Source organism: Castor canadensis, chromosome 2 (assembly GCF_047511655.1).
Source record: "Castor canadensis chromosome 2, mCasCan1.hap1v2, whole genome shotgun sequence".
Classification (NCBI taxonomy): domain Eukaryota; kingdom Metazoa; phylum Chordata; class Mammalia; order Rodentia; family Castoridae; genus Castor; species Castor canadensis.
In genome coordinates, this window is record NC_133387.1 from 118,416,740 (window position 1) to 118,430,248 (window position 13,509).

The following is a 13,509-nucleotide window of genomic DNA, read 5'->3' on the forward strand; positions in this document are numbered from 1 at the left end:
CTCAGTGAACTCCAGGTGATGTCTTTTCAAAAACAGAAATAATTATTCAGAGGTTCTGATGCCATTTGCTCTTTCCCAGGGCCAAATTGCTAAGTGTAACCCAATATGAAGTTAGCATCTAAAACAGTAAAAACTAGATGCTGATTATAACCTGAGAACTTTTATTTCCTGGACTTTAACGTATAAGGAGAATTCACATGCTTTTTGCTACATATAACTCATCATTTCATAGAATACACATATAATAAGTGAAATAAAAGGCATCTTGTCAAATATAAACAGCTTTCATTCCAGAAGTACACAAAAACATAGATAATGAAAAATTTAAAAATAAAATTAAATAGTTCATTTAACATTTCCTCCTCTATGAAAATGTGTCTTGACAGGCAAAGTCCTTCCGTCTCCCACAGGTGTGGCCTTCATAAGCCAAGGACAGGGTCACCCTTAGCTCAACATTCAACATTGTCCATTGTGTGGTTTTACATAGAAACCCTGCAAGTTTCACTCCCAAGTAAATATCTGTTATTTTATGCTAGCTTCATCCTTGATAAATTGGATGGATATCTGTTGAGATCATATCTATCCACACGGAGCAAGAAGATTCAGGCTTGGCTATTCCTTTATAGGTCACAGTCATACTTTCTCTCACTGAGGAATCTGTAAGATCAAAATGAACACTTGTCATTCAAATTTTAACTCGACACAAATGAATTTAGAGGAAGCGATAGAAAATCTGGATAATCCCTACATGTTTTTATTTTGATGAAGGACTTGTGTCTTATTTTTAAAAAGTATTTTCTTAATAAGATTAATAGTCTCAAAATTCATGAGTTAATTATTTAACATAACACATTGCACTCTATAATTTCTTCATATGTAAAGTGAAACTTGCTTTAATTGTTTAAACACAGTTTGGAGTAAATTTAAAGTACCCCTCTTTCTGTTGGCTTTTCTTCAGTGTTAAGCACAAAGGTTTGATTTTCATGTTGTAAAAGTGGACTCAATAGACAATTAGCTTTGCAATGTTTTTAATTGCAGGAAGAGTAGCACAAGGTCAAATATATCTAAAACATAATACTTATTTTGGCAGATGTCATCCAATATTTAACTGGATTTTTTCCAATAAGTGCATAAAACATATAAAATGTGTAAGTTATCTGTGATTTACTCAATCTAGTAATTCATCTTGTGGTTCACAACAAAGCAAAGGTACTTAGCCACAATATCTAGAGGTATAATTTAATTTGTATGTGGATTTCACTGCAATGTTGTATTCCAGTTAGAAGATATCATTAGAAAAATTAAAATTTAATAACGCAAAATTCCTGCTCTTCAAATAGTTTTCAAATTGTCAGAGACAATCAAGCAATTTTTCATTAAAATAAAACAATATTCTCTCCTTTAAGTACTCACTTCCTTCTTTGGAAAGTTAAAATAGCTCTCTGTTTTGGAATATGTCTATTTATGTAGCTTAGCTTTTATAAGAATGTTAGAGATTCCTTTTGTTGATTCATTGACATTCCATTTAAAATAGCTGAAGCAAGATTTTTTAGAGAAAATGTTACCTTAAACTTATCTACCTGATCATTGATCCTTTTAATTTTAATTTTAGAGAAACAATACTTGTGGACAACTTTTCTTACTTAATGTGAAATAAAACATTTTTTCATGTTTTCTAAATTTTAGTTTTGCATTAAATATATATCAATAAATATTTGTTTCTTTGGAAAATCATTTAGTTCTTCCTAGAATGTGTGTTTTTTGAAATTAGGCTGATGTTACTTTACTGGTCTGCATTAAGGGGCATTATGGAAATAGCTCTAGAAGTTAATTATCACAGAAAGTTTATCAATCATCTTAAGAAACTTAAATGCATCATTGCTTTTCACCGTGCACTCTTTTTAAGTGTAAATCCATAAAGTTGTGTTGCTAGTACATGGGAGGAAGGGAATTTAGAGTAAAAAGGACAGTTTATAGAATTGCTGTTAAGTAGTTTTGTCTGTTGCACCTAACAATAAATGCAGGATTTTTACAATTCTTTAATAATTTTACTTACGTTGTCATGGTGTCTTGCAAAAATATTCGGTTGTAATGGATTGGCATTAAAATAGCACTAAAAAACCTCCTTTAGTCTAAATAGTGTGAAAAGCACAGAGATATATCTCATTTGAATCCACAGAAAATTGTGAGGTCTTTCCATGATGGAAAACCACCCTGAAATAAAAAGGCCACTTTATGGTTTGTTTGTCTGTTCTTTGTCTGTTTGACTTCATAATGTTAGAATCTAAAGACCTTGTAACATTTTCCCTTTACCTTCATCTCTAGGTTTGCAAATTATGTTTATCTTGTGGGAAACTGTAGGTGCCAACTGTGATTATGAACAGAAATAACCATGCTCAATGTTACAGTCCAAATAGATACACCCAATTTATTAGCTTTTGACTGCACTTTTTCTGGAGAATGCAGAAGACAGCTCCCCTGCTCAGTGCAACACAGAGGCTTGAGAGGAAGGACTAGCCAATTGACAGTGGGGATAAGGATCAGAGAGAACGCAGGTCCTGTGACTGACTATTGTGATGTTGCTACCTTTTACTCCTGCAACTATACATGTATACTTTACTGGGGGCAGTTTTAAGTGTTCACCTTCAAAGGGAACAAGAATAAACACCATTAATTTTAAATCACAGAAGTTCTTCCATGTAAAACAATGTGTTCTTATAACAGAAGTAATTTGTGTGCAGTTTCTTTTTTTTTTCTTGAACTTATTTGTATTAATTTCAACTAGTACTTTTTCTCCAAATTCTTTTATATGATTCTCAAGTAAGTGTATTGTCTCATGACCCCTGTTTTCTTTTTGGTCTCCTGAGAAAACTATCTAAATCAATTCATATTCATATCTTGTATGATAATTTATGTTTTTAAAAGTGTGTTGAGAGATAGGTTTTTAAGTATTTGGAAACTACTCTTACTTTTATTTGTGACTTCAAATGGAAGAGGAGGATCAGGTCATCAGAAATGTTTGGACATACACACATAATGCAAATCAGCCTCTAATATGCCTTTGAAACTGCATTTGTATTTGATAAGTGAAGATTTCGTTACAATAAAAAAATTCAAGTTAAGAAGTAGAGGCTATTCTAAGAACATGAGGGCAAAATAAGAAAACCTATTTGAATTTCCTGGTTATACTTAACGAGAACTAGAGCAACTGACTTTTTTTGTTGTTTATTTATTTTAGCTAAAACTCATGAACTGCTAACTTAACTAAATATTAATTCAAAATGATATTATCAACATTTCAGAAAAGCTGCTGGTTGATTTATTTCATCTTACTGACTTTTGTGAATATTAGTTTATTATTGATATTATTTTAGATATGCAAGCTGTATTCTGCTTTTTTTTCACTTATTATTGTGCTTATCTGCCTTGTGTAGCAGACACATAAGCTGAATCCCAATGGTCCCCTGTGAGTAAAATCTTCCCATCACATGTAGTCAGAACCTTTAATTTGTGTCTAATCCATGGATATAGCAAAGATATATTACACACAGCATTACACTTTTAAAATATAAATTCTGTCTTAGCTAGGAGGGTCGTTTTCACTGCTGCTGAAGAAGGTGTTATGAGCTGTCTATGGACAGGCCAAAAGCAAGGAGTGTGGAGAGGGTCTGGATTCACAAAAATTGCCAACTGATGTCCAATAAGAAGTCAGGGCCCTCTGTCACCCAGGCACATAGAAAGACATTTGGAAGAATGAGAGGACAGCTCCAGAAAGACATACGGCATGGTCATTGTCTTGTTTTTAGCCCTGTTAAAACTCTGAGCAGAGTACCCAGCTGTGCACAGACCCCTTTGACTCAGAAAACTGAGATAAAAATGCACTGTTTCAAACCATTAAATGTGGTCTATATTCTGCCAAGTTACAGAAGTAACATGCCATGTTATTAATTAGCCATTTTAGTAGACTTTTTAAGTGTTTTTGTTTGAGTTCTTGCTTTTAAGATTTTATATTTTATACAGGGATCATCTAGTTCTTTTTCATGAGATTTATACATTATGTTATTTATAAATAGGTTTATTTTTCACATATTTAAGGTATTCTGAAAAACAGAAAACTTTAAAAATGAACAACTACATTTTTAAAATCCTTTAGGTTTAACATCATGTCTGGGTGAAATAGAATAAGGGTTGTATAATTTCTACTTTTTCATTATGCTTCTACTTAATTCTCTACCTAGTGTAAAATTTAATGTATCTAGTATAGCACATACAAATATTTCTTAAGTAGACATATTATAACTCCATTATTCACAAGGTCAAACATTATATTCAGCTTTCACACAGATAAAAAAATGTCCCTAGTGTGCTCATTTTCCCTGAACTCCATCTTTCCCCAAAAACCTACTTGAAGATTATGACCATCCATTATTCCTTCCATCCACTTGTCTTGGCCTTTCATTGGTTTGTGATCCAGGGTCTGTAGACTTTCTTATTTCTTTCTGATTCATCAACAACAACAATGTGCAGATTCTTGTTTTCAGCAAAGAAATTGAGATTCTAGAGAATGAGTCACAACAATAACTATGATGGTAGAAATTATGCCAATTTTCCAATTTTGTTTTTATTTTTTAGAGCAATTTTAGGTTAATGGCAAAATTGAGCAATAGGTGAAGAAATATCCTTTTTACAACCTAAATATGAAATTTCTCTCCATTTATTTAGTTCTTCATTTATTCAGTTTATTTTTTATTCTGGGAACTAAAAGAATTTAAAATAAGCAATTAAATATGTAAAATTGTTTTTACATATAAAATCATTTTTACATTTAAAATTCTTTTCAAATATATGTACATTTATTCATATTGTTCTGTAATCATCACTAATATCTAACTCCAGAACATTCATGATCCCAGAATGAAAATCTATGCACAATTACTACTCATTCCTCCATTCCCCAATTCCCTGGAAGCCATCATTCCATTTTATGTCACTATGGATTTGACTATTTGATTATCTTGTATAAGTGAAACCATATCATATGTTTTGGGGCTGACTCTTTCACTAAGTGTAAGTCCCTGAGTTTTATCTGTATGGCAGCAAGTATTAGAATATCTTTCTAAATAATCTCCCACTGTTTATACCCACCTAAATTGGTTTGTCCATTCTTCTGTCTCACTAGACTGGTTTTCACTTTTTAGTTATTACAAATAGCTGTTAGGAACACCAGTGAACAAATAAATCTTTGAGACTTAGCTTTCATTCATTAAGGTTATACTCAAATGTGAACTCAACCATATAACAATTGTATTTCTAATTATTTTGAGGATCCAAAAAACATTTTACGTTCTTACCATCAAGGCACAATGTTCTACATTTGTCCATACCCTAACCAAATTTTGTTATTTTCTACCTTTAATTGTTTTAGTCAACCTAATGTGTGTGAGAAAATACTTTTTAAGAAGAAATTTTCCTACTCTTTCAAAAATTTCTATTGCATATGTAGTATATATATATATAGATAGGTAGATAGATAGATAGATGGATAGATAGATAGATATAGATATATAGATATACATATCTCCCAGTTTTAAATTGTAGACATATATTTCTCTTACCTAGAAACTTGTGGAATAGTAGTATAATTCAGGTTGTTTGGCCTGAAATCATGTTTTTTTTTCTCTCCCTGTTATTTTGCTGTGTTTCCCACCACTGCATTTCACAGAAAGGTCCCAACAATTTAAATAATTTGGTTAAATGGCAGTGTCTTTATTGCAATGTTGAGTGATATCAAAGGCAAAAGTTTCAACTGAAGTAGAGAAATTTCGGCTTGAACAGCCAGAATTATGAAGGTAGCCAGTCAGTTCTTTTCAACTCCTTTTTAGAGAAATGTAGCTGGAAGAAAACCACATCTTCAGTGCTCTGAGTACTAACTTGACACACAGCTTTCAAAGAATCCCAGCTGTGTCGTTTCATAACTTGTGTGTTTGAAAGCTTCTGCCGATTTTTCTACGTGTGGTGAATGATTTTGCCTTATTTACCACTCCAGTTTGCATGATTTCAAACATTCTGCTCAAAGAGAATTTCAAGCACTCAGCTCTTTTCAGAAACAAGGATGTCTGCTCTGCATTGAAAGGACTCATTGCTTACTGCTGGCGAGAATTTTCTTAAAAGGTGAATTTTCACCTTTTAAGATCGAATGTGCTGCACCCTTTGATCTCTAATGGTTCCAGCTCCCCACTACCATGCACTTCTGAGGTCTCTGAGACACATTCCTGACAGAATGGGCGTGGTTATCAGGAGTATGTCTTTGTACCACAGACCACATGCACAGTGTCTTATGGCAAGAGCAGCACTCACATCCCCAGAGAGACCTACAGTTGTGATTTATCTTGGGATCCGCAGCAGCTCTAGTTTCTGTTGAATCCTCCATTCACTGATGTATGCTGACCAAAGTACACTGCTGGTAGCATTTTATTTAAAAAAATGCTTTTAGATTTAATAGTTAGTTCCCCATTTTATGCAACGCAATGACACGTTAGCAATTGGGGTGAATTCAACTATGATGTATTGTAGGAACTTTTGTAAATGTTATCATATACCCCCCAATACAACAATAATATGATAATAAAAAATAAAATTCAAAAAAAGAGCAAAGGTCTTGTCACAAAATATATAGTTATTATTTGTCTTTTTAAAAATATTTTATATGTTTATATAGTGAGAGGGAAAACAAAACTATATTGGTGAGTCTGTCTGAGGGGATTCCAGGAGGCAGTAGAGGGAAAGAAAATGTTAGAGAATGAAAAATATTCAAGTTGCCCATCTGTATATGTATATAGTATAATGCACTTTATTATAAACTGTTGAATATTATTGGAATGTGGCAATAAAGAGTAAGTAACAAGGACAGGGGGGTAATTTGAATAAAACATGATATTTACAGGCCTGAAGTACCAAGGTGAACACCCCTTGGACTATAAATATACGTTTATTAAAAATGAAGGCAGGAGGGAAAAATAGGTCTTTTTCAGGGTGGGGGGATGGGCACCAGTGGTGGAGGGATGGGCATAAAGAAAGGGTGAATATGGTGAATAAGTTTTGTATCTATATATGACAATAGAAGAATGAAACCTATTGAAATTGTTGGAATAAGGGGGAGAAAGGGGAAGAAAGAAAACAATGAAGGGGGTAAATCTAAGCTACATAGCAAACATATATGTAAATATAACAATGTAACCCCTGTACACTATTATATGCTAGCAAAATTTTTTAAAAATTGAAGAAAAATACAGTTTTCAGTGTATCTGAGTACATCAATTTTCTTACTTCCTCTTTATTGCCTTAAGCTCAGCATATGTATTTCTAATTAGTTTGAAAAAGAATACACCACATGTTAGATTAACTTTTCCAAGCAAATAGTCACACAGTACATATTTATGGTTTTGTATAACTGAAGCTCTCTGAAGAAGCCACATCTACATTAAACATTCTGCAGATTTCTTTTTTTTTTTCCTTTTTCTTTTATTATTCATATGTGCATACAAGGCTTGGTTCATTTCTCCCCCCTGCCCCCATCCCCTCCCTTACCACCCACTCTGCCCCCTCCCTCTCCCCCCCGTCAATACCCAGCAGAGCTATTTTGCCCTTATCTCTAATTTTGTTGTAGAGAGAGTATAAGCAATAATAGGAAGGAACAAGGGTTTTTGCTGGTTGAGATAAGGATAGCTATACAGGGAGTTGACTCACATTAATTTCCTGTGCGTGTGTGTTACTTTCTATGTTAATTCTTTTTGATCTAACCTTTTCTCTAGTTCCTGGTCCCCTTTTCCTATTGGCCTCAGTTGCTTTAAGGTATCTGCTTTAGTTTCTCTGCATTAAGGGCAACAAATGCTAGCTAGTTTTTTAGGTGTCTTACCTACCCTCACCCCTTCCTTGTGTGCTCTCGCTTTTATCATGTGCTCAAAGTCCAATCCTCTTGTTGTGTTTGCCCTTGATTTAATGTCCACATATGAGGGAGAACATACGATTTTTGGTCTTTTGGGCCAGGCTAACCTCACTCAGAATGATGTTCTCCAATTCCATCCATTTACCAGCAAATGATAACATTTCATTCTTCTTCATGGCTGCATAAAATTCCATTGTGTATAGATACCACATTTTCTTAATCCATTCGTCAGTGGTGGGGCATCTTGGCTGTTTCCATAACTTGGCTATTGTGAATAGTGCAGCAATAAACATGGGTGTGCAGGTGCCTCTGGAGTAACCTGTGTCACAGTCTTTTGGGTATATCCCCAAGAGTGGTGTTGCTGGATCAAATGGTAGATTGATGTCTAGCTTTTTAAGTAGCCTCCAAATTTTTTTCCAGAGTGGTTGTACTAGTCTACATTCCCACCAACAGTGTAAGAGGGTTCCTTTTTCCCCGCATCCTCACCAACATCTGTTGGTGGTGGTGTTTCTGCAGATTTCTTGACCTTGGCTGAGAATGTCAGGATCACGGAGACATGGAATGTTGTAAGTCAAGAGTCAAATTATCTTGGACTGTCTTAGCCCTTTAATATTCACACACTTTAACTTTTGCATGTGACCTAACAACTTAACATCCTTGTGAATCTTAGGTAAGCTTCTTGAAATGCATCCTAACCTAAAGCAGTCTTTACCCTAGAGAAAAGAAAGCTACAAGGTAACATATGAAGCCTACACAAAAGACTGCCTTGTTTTGCTCTGGAGGGCTTACCTGATACCCCCACCAATGTACTTATTAAATGTATTATTTTATGACTTTCTTTGCTCTGTATATATAGAAGGTCATGTAACCTTTTCCATGTGGAACATGCTATTCATGGTATCTTGAATCCATGTTCCCAAGACATGGTTGCTCATATTTGTCTCAGAATAAACTATTATTTTCTTATTTCCATTAAAGCAAGTTCTTCATTTCATCTTGACTCTTTAATAATGTAATATACAATAAATAGAAGAAAGGATGTATAGTCTGAATTAGCAAACTAGTTTTAAAAAGTAATGTTTAACAGTAAAATGATGACCTTAGTAAACTTAGGTTATTCACTGGTAAAAATGACTGTCTTTTGGAATTTCAGAAGCACCTGTGATTATGTAGTTACTTTACCTCTCCTATGCACTTACTGTCATGGACTTGTGTTTGTAATGAGATGAGATATAACCATGGTTATTCCTCTGCTTCCCTGATCTAGATCTTTTTCCCTTCTCTCCCCAATATCAAGCTTGTGCTAAAGAAATAGTTACTGACTGTAGAATTCGTATCGTGACCTCATACCTCTACTTGAAACATTGCCCTCACCTATCAATGGCAAGCCACGTCAGGGCCTCCCACTACGTAGCCTTCTCATGCAGCTCTGTCCTCATGACTGCATTCTCTTCCCGACTAGCTGGGGCATATGCCAGGAGCCCTCCTCCTCAATGCTATCTGTACCAGGTGGTCCTTCCACCAGGACAGCTCTTTCAAAAAGTGTCATCATGGCTTTCTCCTGCACCATCTTGAGCTTTGTAATCAAAGGTCATCAATCTGTGAGGCCTGACCTAAATGTTTGATGTTGAGTTTCATTTCTCTCCTCTGCTCTCCTCTTCTCTTGTATGTCTCATTTCCATGGCATTTATATTCTTCAAATATAGTATGTAAGTTATTTACTCTATTATTTCTGCTATTTATATTCTCTTCATAATATACTATCCAGAGCCTAGATCTCATTTTGTGTCATGAGACTCTAGAAAGGTGGCTGAATGTAGAAATTGTTCAATCAACAGCCCTTTAACACCCTATGCTATTACCAGTGATGGTAAAATGTAAATGAAACAAACTCCAGACTTAGTGAGCTCACAAATTAATTTTCTTAATAGCTCTCCCCAGAATCACAAGAATTTAAAATGCATAAAAGGAGGTGAAAGGGCTTGTAGGAGCAGATGAGATTACAATTTAGGCCCAATTGTCTCCACAACTGGTAAAGAAAACCAAAAGGTGGCAGAGATGGTCGTTCTTCCAAAAATCCCTGTAAGAAAATCCTTCCAAGACAGCAACCACTGCTATCTCTCAGCCTGGTAGCTGTATTTATTGTAGATTTTTTTTCGCTTCCCCAAAATGCTTTTTATCAAAAATATTCAGTGAAATAAAAAAGAGCAGTAGTAATAGTATTCATTTCTGAACAGTAATTTAGTGCTATCCATCAGAACCAAAGTTAGAAAAAAGCTATCTTTAGCTTAAATCACATAGAAAACTTGAAGGAATAATGGAACTATACATGCATAACATTTTTTCTTCTCAAATAGCTATTGTAAAAAGCATTTAGCAATAAAAGTCAAGTGGCCTTTACATTGTGGTTTGCATTCTGTCAGGTTCTGAGGCGGGTCTTCGAGGGTGTGGTCAGAGAGAAGTGATTGCTGGTCTCTTCTGGCTCATCCTGTAGCCACTGGTTTTGTAGCTATAAGAATTCTAGTGGACTAAGTGAGGTTTCTGATAGACATTTTCAATATCCAGTTTCATATTTCAATATTTGCATTTTGCAACTACTGTACAGGGCAAAGTGACCACAGCAGTTGTGATGAGCCCTTTGGTTAGTTTTATTAAGAGCATCCATATTTCCATAAGAAATATCCAAAATCAGACTATGACATGAAGGTTCTGTTTGCTCAGGTGATAATTGAAGTTCATTAAGGGCCTCAAAAAAAATCACATTCTCATTTTGGTTAAAATAAGTCAATGTAAACTTAAAGCTCTATTTAATCTGCCCATATTTATCTATCTATCTATCCTCTATCTATCATCTATCTATCTATCTATCTATCTATCTATCTATCATCTATTTATCTACCTCTATCTACCAATCATCTATTATCTGTATCTGTCTATCTATCTATCTGTTATCTATCTAATCTATCATCTCCAGCTGTCATCTATCTACTATCTTTCCATCTATCATTTCTCTATCTACCCATCTGTCTATTGATTTATCTATGAAGAGAGCCTTTTCCCATAAATTGACTTGAGCCTTTTCTGATTAACTTGTTTGACATCATTTGACTATTTTGATTATCTCAGGGAACATACTTTAACTAATTCCTTAGCACAAGTAGTCTAATCAGATTGTAACTAGACAGAGAGTTAAGGAGGATCTTAATGAGAGAAAGATTCTTGACATATTATCCTGGCTCCTGGTTCTAGGCCCTTGAGTCTATCAATGAAAAGAATTTTGAAGTGATTCATGAAGTACAGAGCAGGCAAATGTATTATTAGATAGGTAACACAACACAGTGAGAAGCAAGAAAAGGGGAATACACTTCCAAGAGCTTAGAGTGTGGGTGAACAGATGTAATTTGTAGCTCTTCCTTCAGGACTATTTATACAAACTGAAATAAGTTAGGGGGCCTTGCTGTAATTTTACTTAAGATAAATGTATTTGTATGTTAGTCACCTTGCAATATTCAACCATTTTATTCTTTCAAGGTTATGATGTTATCATCCAAACTAGGAGATACTAAATATAAGGTGATCTTACTAATCCAAGGTTCTTGTGACATGTGTATCCATTTTTTAAGTTTTATAGACAATCATTTGATCAAAATAGTTGCTATGATGAACATTTTTGAGTTTAGGTGCAACTTACTTATCAACAAGGTCAGAGTGATTATCTTTATTATATATTCTACTTAATGAGAAACTGGGGAATAACAGTTATGGAGAGGTGAGAAAAAGAATGTGTGTGTCTGCTTTATTTTAGACAAGGTTTAATTTAGTCACTTCAGCATATTTTCAGTTTTAGCTTGTGCCTCTGAGTTGTTTTGGTCCTCATGTCTCTTGTTCCTACATTAGCCTGCCTCATAATCAGAAGTTAAACTATTTAAACATTGATGTTATCCTAGAGCAAGATTTAGTGTTGGACTTCAGAAGCACTAGTATGTCAGTATCCCATTTCTAAGCTTGATCCTTAAGTGCCCTTTGAACTTTGTGTTTTTCTTGATGAATTATCTGAACCTTCAGGACATAGCCAGTTGATAGGGCAAGATTACATTTCCCCTGGGTTTATGTCTCTTTCCCCAGGGCAATGAGAAAATAACATGGAGAGGTTTTCCTTTTCTCTTGGAGACCTATAGTTAACAACCTTTGATACAGACAAAAGTCATGATACCATGGATCTCAGTAATTAATTTTCAGAGCTTTTATCATTATCAATCAACTTTAATGCTATTCATTCACTGCTGAGAAATGAATTTTGGGGGAAAAAATCATTATCTCCTCATTTTATTCACACGCTGGTTCACCTTTTTATATTCTCCCAAGTGCAAACAGAAGATTGGGTGAAAATTATTATGGATTCATTGTTGGTAAATGTTTCCCTGATGCACATACCTGAAAATAAGCTCTTCTGAAGAGAGACTGGATAAATGACAGACTCCACTTGTGAGAACTCTGAGTGAGAGATGAATTTTCTCCCAATTCTTAAAATATCCCTGTGGTATGTAAAATTAGTTAAAATTATTTTGGGGGAGCACTGCACTCAACTGTGGTAAGAAAAATCACAAAAAATGATAATAGGTTTCTTTCTCAGGGTGATTATATTTCAGCATGAACAACAGACATGAAGAATTTCTAAATGCGTTTTTAAATAACAATTTGTGGCAAGTATTACAATAACAGTTTGCTGGCAAAGGCAGTAAGTCTCTTTTCCTTACCTGGTTTGAAGGGTACAGGAAAAATTCTCTAAAGAAACCATTGAAATGAGATTTCAACAATAAGTAAAGAGTTTTGCTGTTCAGAGTCATGCTCCTGGAAGGCTTATTTCAGACAAAGAAGCAGCATTCTCTAGGCTCCCTGCAGCTGCCAAAGCATCAGTCAGTGAACAGGATAGAGTCTTCCCCGGGATGCTGCTTCTGCAGTCATAGATTTATGCTCTAATTTTTAAAAAGAGGTACTCTCCAAGGGAAAAAGCAAGATGCTTAAAAAAGAACTTCTTTTGTGAGCATTCTGTTTACTTATATCCCTTGTTTGTCTTCCATTTGGAATTTCAGGCATGAAGTTTGGATCTCTTACTTGCTTTTCTTTTATTCTATGAAAGTAGTGAGAAACAATTCTTGAAAAGGAGGATTTTCAAGAAACAATAGAGGGAGAAATATAGATTTAAGCAAGTCATTAAAGTAAGTCATTAAAAATAAGATAAAAATTTAATAAATGATTTTTAAACTTTCCCATGTAGTCAAACATCTCACTGAATTCTTTTTTTTACAAAATTGTCCCAGAGAAGCCTTTAAGAGTAGCTTTCATTAATCTCAGTCATTCAGCCAATACAAAGATGTTACCTACCACTTGCCATCAGACTGAGACTCAGCCATTGCACAGGTTACCCAGGATATGGGACAGATTGAGCTTTATGCATTTCTCACTCTAACTCTGATCCATATTTCGCCAATGCCTTGGCTGCCTGGTGTTGTACTTCCTCAGAATTAGAGTAGATCAGCTTGAACCAATTTTCTCTGTGTGTA

The 13,509-nt window shown here is 34.6% G+C and overlaps 1 long non-coding RNA gene across 1 annotated transcript; it reads right to left on the minus strand.

Annotated features, from left to right (window-relative positions):
- Positions 1-212: 212 nt before the first annotated feature.
- On the minus strand, positions 213-12,473 carry LOC141417403 (uncharacterized). Its single transcript, XR_012441946.1, has 3 exons — positions 12,380-12,473; positions 4,406-4,557; positions 213-657 (listed from the first exon to the last, which is right to left on the minus strand). It is a non-coding gene; the product is annotated as an uncharacterized lncRNA (long non-coding RNA).
- Positions 12,474-13,509: the final 1,036 nt, after the last annotated feature.